Raw genomic sequence first — 8,603 nt, 5'->3', positions numbered from 1 at the left:
GACCCCATATTGGAAACTAGACCCCCCACGGAACTTATCTAGATGTGTTGTGAGAACTTTGAACCAATAAGTGTTTCACTACAGTTTATCACGCAGAGCCGTGAAAATAAAAAATATTTTTTTTTCCACAAAAATTATATTTTAGCCCCCACGTTTTTATTTTCCCAAGGGTAACAGGAGAAATTGGACAACAAAAGTTGTTGTCCAATTTGTCCTGAGTATGCTGATACCCCATATATGGGGGGGAACCACTGTTTGTGCGCACGGCAGAGCTCGGAAGGGAAGGAGCGCCGTTTGAAATGCAGACTTAGATGGATTGGTCTGCAGGTGTCATGTTGCATTTGCAGAGCCCCTGATGTACCTAAACAGTAGAAACCCCCCACAAGTGACCCCATATTGGAAACTAGACCCCCCACGGAACTTATCTAGATGTGTTGTGAGAACTTTGAACCCCCAAGTGCTTCACTACAGTTTATAACGCAGAGCCGCGAAAATAAAAAATATATTTTTTTCCACGAAAATTATATTTTAGCCCCCATGTTTTTATTTTCCCAAGGGTAAGGCTGGTTTCACACTTGCGTTTTTATCTGCATGCATTTTTTAAAAAAACGCATGTGTGAAAAAACGCATGTAAACGTGGTAAAACGCATGCGTTTTTTAGACGCATGCGTTTTTATAGAAAAACACAAGAAAACAAGAAAAAAACAAAAAACCCTAACCCTACCCCTAACCCTACCCTTAACCCTACCCCTACCCCTAACCCTAACCCTACCCCTAACCCTAACCTGAAATACGTGGCACTGAAATACGTGGCACTGAAATACGTGGCACTGAAATACGTTTATATACATATATACGTATATAAGTGCCACGATATTTCAGTGGCCACGTATATAAGTGCCACGTATATAAGTGCCACGTATATAAGTGCCACGTATATAAGTGCCACGTATTTCACGTAAATGCCACGATATTTCAGTGCCACGTATTTCACTGAAATATCGTGGCACTTAAATACGTGGCACTGAAATACGTGGCACTGAAATATTGTGGCACTGAAAGACGTGGCACTGAAAGACGTGGCACTGAAATACGTGGCACTGAAATATCGTGGCACTGAAATATGTGGCACTGAAATACGTGGCACTGAAATACGTGGCACTGAAATACGTGGCACTATGACTGTCAGAAAATGTTCATTAAACGGTTAGGGGTGAGTTTAGGGGTAGGGTTAGGGTTAGGGTTTGGATCCCTTTATCACCTTGATGGTGGTGGGTGACTTTTCAGTGTGTGTTCTGTTTTTTTTCTATTAAAATGCATGCGTTTTTAACGCAAACGTGTTGAGATCGGACACCATGTCGCGTTTGGAGAGCCCCTGATGTGCCTAAACAGTGAAAACTCCCCAATTCTAACTGAAACCCTAGCCCCAACCCTAACCCCAGCCCTAACCCTAGCCCTAACCCCAACCCTAACCCTAGCCCTAACCCTAGTCCTAATCCTAGCGCTACTTTCACACTAGCGTTTTTTCGCATACGTCGCGATGCGTCGTTTTGGCGAAAAAACGCATCCTGCAAAGTCATCTGCAGGATGCGTTTTTTCCCCATAGACTAACATTAGCGACGTATTGACACACGTCGCAAGCATCGTGCGACGGTTGCGTCGTGTTGTGGCGGACCGCCGGCAGCAAAAAACGTTACATGTAACTTTTTTTGTGCCGACGATCCACCATTTCCGACCGCGCATGCGCGGCTGGAACTCCGCTCCCATCTCCCCGCACCTCACAATGGGGCAGCGGATGCGTGGAAAAACAGCATCCGCTGCCCCCGGTGTGCGGCGCTTGCACAGTATGCGTCGGTATGTCGGGCCGACGCAGCGCGACGGCCCCGTACCGACGCTAGTGTGAAAGTAGCTTAACGGGAAAATGGAAATAAATATATTTTTTTAAATTTTATTATTTTTCCCTAACTAAGGGGGTGATGAAGGGGGATTTGATTTACTTTTATAGCGTTTTTTGGTCGGATTTTTATGGTTGGCAGCCATCACACACTAAAAGACGCTTTTCATTGCAAAAAATAGTTTTTGCATCACCACATTTTGAGAGCTATAATTTTTCCATATTTTGGTCCACAGAGTCATGTGAGATCTTGTTTTTTGCAGGACGAGTTGACGTTTTTATTGGTACCATTTTCGGGTACATGACAATTTTTGATCGCTTTTTATTCCGATTTTTGGGAGGCGGAATGAACAAAAAACAGCAATTCCTGAAATTCTTTTAGGGGGGGGCGTTTATACCGTTCCGCGTTTGGTAAAAAGGATAAAGCAGTTTTATTCTTCGGGTAAGTACGATTACAGCGATACCTCATTTATGTAATTTTTTTATGTTTTGGCGCTTTTACACAATAAAAACTATTTTATATTAAAAAAATAATTGTTTTTGCATCGCTTTATTCTGAGGACTATAACTTTTTTATTTTTCTGCTGATGATGCTGTATGGCGGCTTTTTTTTTGCGGGACAAGATGACGTTTTCAGCGGTACCATGGTTATTTATATCCGTCTTTTTGATCGCGTGTTATTCCACTTTTTGTTTGGCAGTATGAGAATAAAGCATTGTTTTTTGCCTCGTTTTTTTTTTTTTTTTACGGTGTTCACTGAAGGGGTTAACTAGTGATATAGTTTTATAGGTGGGGTCGTTACGGACGCGGCGATACTAAATATGTGTACTCTTATTGTGTGATTTTTTTTATTTAGATAAAGAAATGTATTTATGGGATTTTTGTTTTTTTTTTTCTTTATTTAGGAATTTTTTTTTTTATTTTTTTTTTACACATGTGGAAAAATTTTTTTTTTACTTTTTTACTTTGTCCCAGGGGGGGACATCACAGATCGGTGACAGGCACTGATGTGACAGGCACATTGCAGAGGCTTGCCGGCGCCTGCTATGAGGAATTCTCTGCAGACGCCGGCAAGCAGGGTCATCTCATGACCCGGAAGGAGTCCCGCGGCCATCTTGGATCCGGGGACTCCTTCCAGGTCACCGGAGCAGCATGATCTCATCGCGTTGCTCCGGTGGGAGAGCGCAGGGAGCCCCCGTCCCTGCGCGATCCCCCTCTATGCCGCTGTCACTATTGACAGCGGCATCAGAGGGGTAAAATGCCCGCGATCGGCGACAGCGCCGATCGTGGGCATTGCTGCGGGGTGTCAGCTGTCATATACAGCTGACACCCGCACCCGATCACCGCGGCGCTCAGTGCGAGACCGCGGTGATCGGGGTGCCGTACTAGTACTGCGGCTGGCACTAATGCAGTGCCGGCAGCGCAGTACTAGTACGGCGCATGTCGCGAAGGGGTTAACTGTGAAAGACAGAATCTAAAAATAAAAACCAGAAAATCGCATTGCGTGATTTTTAAATAATTAAATTGCATTTTATTGCATGAAATAAGTGTTTGATCACCTGCAAACCAGCTAGAATTCTGGCTCTCACAGTTTTTTTAAGAAGCCCTCCTACTCTGCACTCCTTACCTGTATTAATAGCACCTGCTTGAACTCATTACCTGTATAAAAGATGCCTGTCCACACAATCAATCAATTACACTCCAACGTCTCCCTCATGCCCAAGACCAAAGACCTGTCTAAGAACACCAGGGGCAAAATTGTAGACTTGTACGAGGCTGAGATGGGCTACAGGACAATAGGTAAGAAGCTTGGTGAGAAGGTAGAAACTGTTTGTTTATTTATTTTACTCACTTATATAGCGCCATTAATTCCACAGTGCTTTACGGACTTTATCGGCACTGTCCCCATTGGGGCTGACAATCTAAATCCCTATCAGTATGTCTTTGAACTGTGGGAGGAAATCAGAGTACCCAGAGGAAACCCGCATAAACATGGGGAGAACATACAAACTCCACGGCTGTCACGCTCGGACACGGGTAACTCTGATGGGTAACACTGCATACAGTTACAACAGGTTAGAAGAGGAAGGCCCTAACAGTAGGGAGCGAGGGATGGGACACCTCCTGACACCAACATTTGCCTGTCCCTAAATTCCCCTAATGCCCTATGATGGTCCTTTTCCCTGCCGCCTTCACATACCTAGTCCTTGATTGTCACCTCAATATACCCTGGCAAGTGCACTGGCTGGCAAGGACACTATTCTCACAACTGTAGATGGTAAAAACACAGGGGAAGTAACAAACACAGGACAGGCAAAGCAAAAGCTAAGGGAATAAATGCTTAACTTTCATCTCTGCTGCTAAGCTCCATGTAGCAGAGAAAATGACACCAGGAATCCAAACTCCCACAACAGCAGCTACATCACTAACACAAGAGAGCTGCTCACTCCAGGATGGTCTGCAAAGAATAACTCTATTAGGGTATGTTTCCACGTTCAGGAAACGCTGCGTGTTTGACGCTGCGCAGAGCCGCAGGAAAATATGTGTAAGTGGGTTGAGAGCTGGCTCAGGGATAGGAAACAAAGGGTGGTTATTAATGGAGCACACTCGGACTGGGTCGCGGTTAGCAGTGGGCTACCACAGGGGTCAGTATTGGGCCCTCTTCTTTTTAACATATTTATTAATGACCTTGTAGGGGGCATTCAGAGTAGAATTTCAATATTTGCAGATGACACTAAACTCTGCAGGGTAATCAATACAGGGGAGGACAATTTTATATTACAGGATGATTTATGTAAACTAGAAGCTTGGGCTGATAAATGGCAAATGAGCTTTAATGGGGATAAATGTAAGGTCATGCACTTGGGTAGAAGTAATAAGATGTATAACTATGTGCTTAATTCTAAAACTCTGGGCAAAACCGTCAATGAAAAAGACCTGGGTGTATGGGTGGATGACAAACTCATATTCAGTGGCCAGTGTCAGGCAGCTGCTACAAAGGCAAATAAAATAATGGGATGCATTAGAAGAGGCATAGATGCTCATGAGGAGAACATAATTTTACCTCTATACAAGTCACTAGTGCGACCACACATAGAATACTGTGTACAGTTCTGGTCTCCGGTGTATAAGAAAGACATAGCTGAACTAGAGCGGGTGCAGAGAAGAGCAACCAAGGTTATTAGAGGACTGGGGGGTCTGCAATACCAAGATAGGTTATTACACTTGGGGCTATTTAGTTTGGAAAAACGAAGACTAAGGGGTGATCTTATTTTAATGTGAGGGGACAGTACAAAGACCTTTCAGATGATCTTTTTATTTATAGACCTGAGACAGGGACAAGGGGGCATCCTCTACGTCTGGAGGAAAGAAGGTTTAAGCATAATAACAGATGCGGATTCTTTACTGTAAGGGTACCGTCACACATTGAAATTTTCATCGCTGCGACGGCACGATCCGTGACGTCGCAGCGATCGTATGAATATCGCTCCAGCGTCGTAGACTGCGGTCACACGTTGCAATCACGGCGCTGGAGCGATGCCGAAGTCCCCGGGTAACCAGGGTAAACATCGGGTAACTAAGCGCAGGGCCGCGCTTAGTAACCCGATGTTTACCCTGGTTACCAGCGTAAACGTAAAAAAACAAACAGTACATACTCACCCGTCGGTGTCCTTCAGGTCCCTTGCCATCTGCTTCCTGCTCTGAGTGCAGCCGTACAGTGAGAGCAGATCGCAGCACCGCTGTGATCTGCTCTCACTTTCCGGCCGGCACTCAGAGCAGGAAGCAGACGGCTAGGGACCTGAAGGACACCGACGGGTGAGCATGTACGGTTTGTTTTTTTACGTTTACGCTGGTAACCAGGGTAAACATCGGGTTACTAAGCGCGGCCCTGCGCTTAGTTACCCGATGTTTACCCTGGTTACAAGCGAAGACATCGCTGGATCGCTGTCACACACAACGATCCAGCGATGTCAGCGGGTGATCAAGCGACGAAAGAAAGTTCCATACGATCTGCTACGACGTACGATTCTCCGCAGGATCCCTGATCGCTGCTGCGTGTCAGACACTGCGATATCGTAACGATATCGCTAGAACGTCACGAATCGTAACGTCGTAGCGATGGAAATTTCAATGTGTGACGGTACCCTAAGAGCAGTGAGACTATGGAACTCTCTGCCGTATGATGTTGTAATGAGTGATTCGTTACTTAAATTTAAGAGGGGACTGGATACATTTCAGGAAAAGTATAATGTTACAGAGTATATACACTAGATTCCTTCATAGGGCGTTGATCCAGGGAATTAGTCTGATTGCCGAATGTGGAGTCGGGAAGGAAATTTTTTCCCCAATGTGGAGCTTACTCTTTGCCACATGGTTTTTTTTTGCCTTCCTCTGGATCAACATGTTAGGGCATGCTAGGTTAGGCTATGGGTTGAACTAGATGGACTTAAAGTCTTCCTTCAACCTTAATAACTATGTAACTATGTAACTAAACACATCCGGCATCATCGCGTCACAGAAGGGGGCGGAGCTTAGGGCGGAGCGGGTTTGCCACTCCTTCCAAATCGCCGGCCATCCTGAAGTTGGACACGTACCCTAACTGACAGTCAGCTGATGGGTCATGTGACCATTTAAAGGATGATGGGAGTGGTTACTAACCAACATCAGCTGACCAGCTTAAAAGAACAGCCAGCAAGATTCTGACATTAACTCTTGCTGGCCCAATAGGAAAAAAACAACATTTAAACTACAGCAGAACCAGAGCTGCCACGAATCCCATAATGAATCGTGACATTGGCACAATTCTTAGAAAATGGAAGAAACACAAGATGTCTGTCAATGTTCCTCTGTCTGGGGCTCCATGCAATATCTCGCCTTGTGGGATGGGGATAATTCTGAGAAAGGTCAGTGTGAAGGATGACAATGGAGATATCACAAAGAATCCCACCGCTGCCACCACATGTATCAAACCTACACTTCGCCACCCACCTAATATCACTATTATGTTGGAGATATCACACAGTATGGTTTCTGCACTTGCACCAAGGTAACATTCTGCATCCACTGGGGACACATAAGGTCAGCTTGGCACAGTTTTAGACAGACACCCCCTGTCCACACGAGTCCAGGGAGGCATGGGGAGTGAGAGAATGTGGTCCACCCAGCCGCTGAGGTGGCACCACACTCGCTCACAACCCTTACAGACTGAGAGGTCCCTTTCACCAGCACCATTGAAACAGAGTGTTGCCACCAGTTCCTCCTTAGATATAAGCCCAGTCCCCTAACAGGATTATACCGGGCCAGAAACCAGCTATGTGAAGCATGTGAAGTTAAAATGGAGACCATGGATGCGTGGATTCTTGGATCGAGATAAGAGCAACCCAAGGTTACATTATATATTTAATCACCTTAAGGTCTTACTAGACAATACAATAAATATGTGGCTCCCCTGAGGGTCCAGTTTCCACAGAGTACTGCACCTCATCCAGAGGTGTAGGATTCCACTCTCAGGTAAGGAGGGGCACTGCACAGAACCCTACACCTGCATCCAACACAGACAATTCAGTCAGGGCACCTGGACGCACCCTAAGTGAGGAAGGTCTCATCTCAGGCTGGATAGGAAAGGGTGTTGGAGGAGTGGGTGTGGTAGGTAGAGTAGGGGAGGAGCTTGTTAGGAACATCAGCTTTAGGCATAGTGTGAGAGAGAAGTGGAGCCGAGTAGATGTGGGGTCTGCAGCTCCAGTGAGACAGAAAGGAGTTCACAAAGAAAGGGAACTGAAGGAAAGTGACACAACAGAAAGAACTGATGGAAGGGGTCCTAGTGGCACGGATAGTGAGAAGTCCATCCATCTGTGGGGCTCAAATCCATGCTGACCATCGTCAGGTGGAGGGACCAGTGAGACGCAGTGAGGGATCGGCCCTCAAACTAGTGGAGAAACTAAGGACTCAGCTAGCTAACCGCAGGCTGTGGCTTTTGCAAGAAGCACAGACACATCTGCACTCATTAGCTGAAATGCCAGCCATATAGGATTCAGTGAGCACTCACCGCCTGACAAGATCCGTGGCTGCTAGCTTGGGACACGGTGTGGCAGGCGCAGGGCAGGAGAGGCGAAGCCAGCGCAGAAAGACGGCCAGAGAAAGGAACATAAGAAAGAGGGGTCTGGAAAGTGCACCCAAATTGCTTGAGCGCTGGCTGGACCACAAACCTGAAGGACACAGCGCCCCGGCTGGGGAAACTAAGAACTGTGAGTAAATCATTGGAAACTGCACCAAGCTGTGTCCCTCTCATTTGTTTACTGCGCCATCCACCTTGCACCACAACTGCTACAAATACCACAAGCACCATCAACACCTTTAACACTACAGCTGCTCTGGGGTCTAGCTCTACCTGTGGAGAGCTGTACCAACTCTGCTGTATCACCAACAACCCCAGCGGAATCTGAAGCAGCGTCGGCTAACACCTTTATTGCCGAGTACCACAGGTGGTGTCACGAACAAACTATATAAACTTTATTCCCATTTACTTCATCTCCATAAATTGGACGCCCAGGGTCATGGACCGGGCCACTGCTGCCATGACGTCCCTTTTAAGAACTGGCCCGGTACCGAGTACCCCACAGCCCTGGCGGGCACTCCATATACACAATGGTTATACCGTACATATACAATAGTCAGATTTGCAAATACAGGTGAAGTACAAAAGATATAA

The sequence above is a fragment of the Ranitomeya variabilis genome, chromosome 5 (genome assembly GCF_051348905.1).
Source record: "Ranitomeya variabilis isolate aRanVar5 chromosome 5, aRanVar5.hap1, whole genome shotgun sequence".
NCBI lineage: Eukaryota > Metazoa > Chordata > Amphibia > Anura > Dendrobatidae > Ranitomeya > Ranitomeya variabilis.
Note: the sequence above shows the minus strand (reverse complement) of the source record.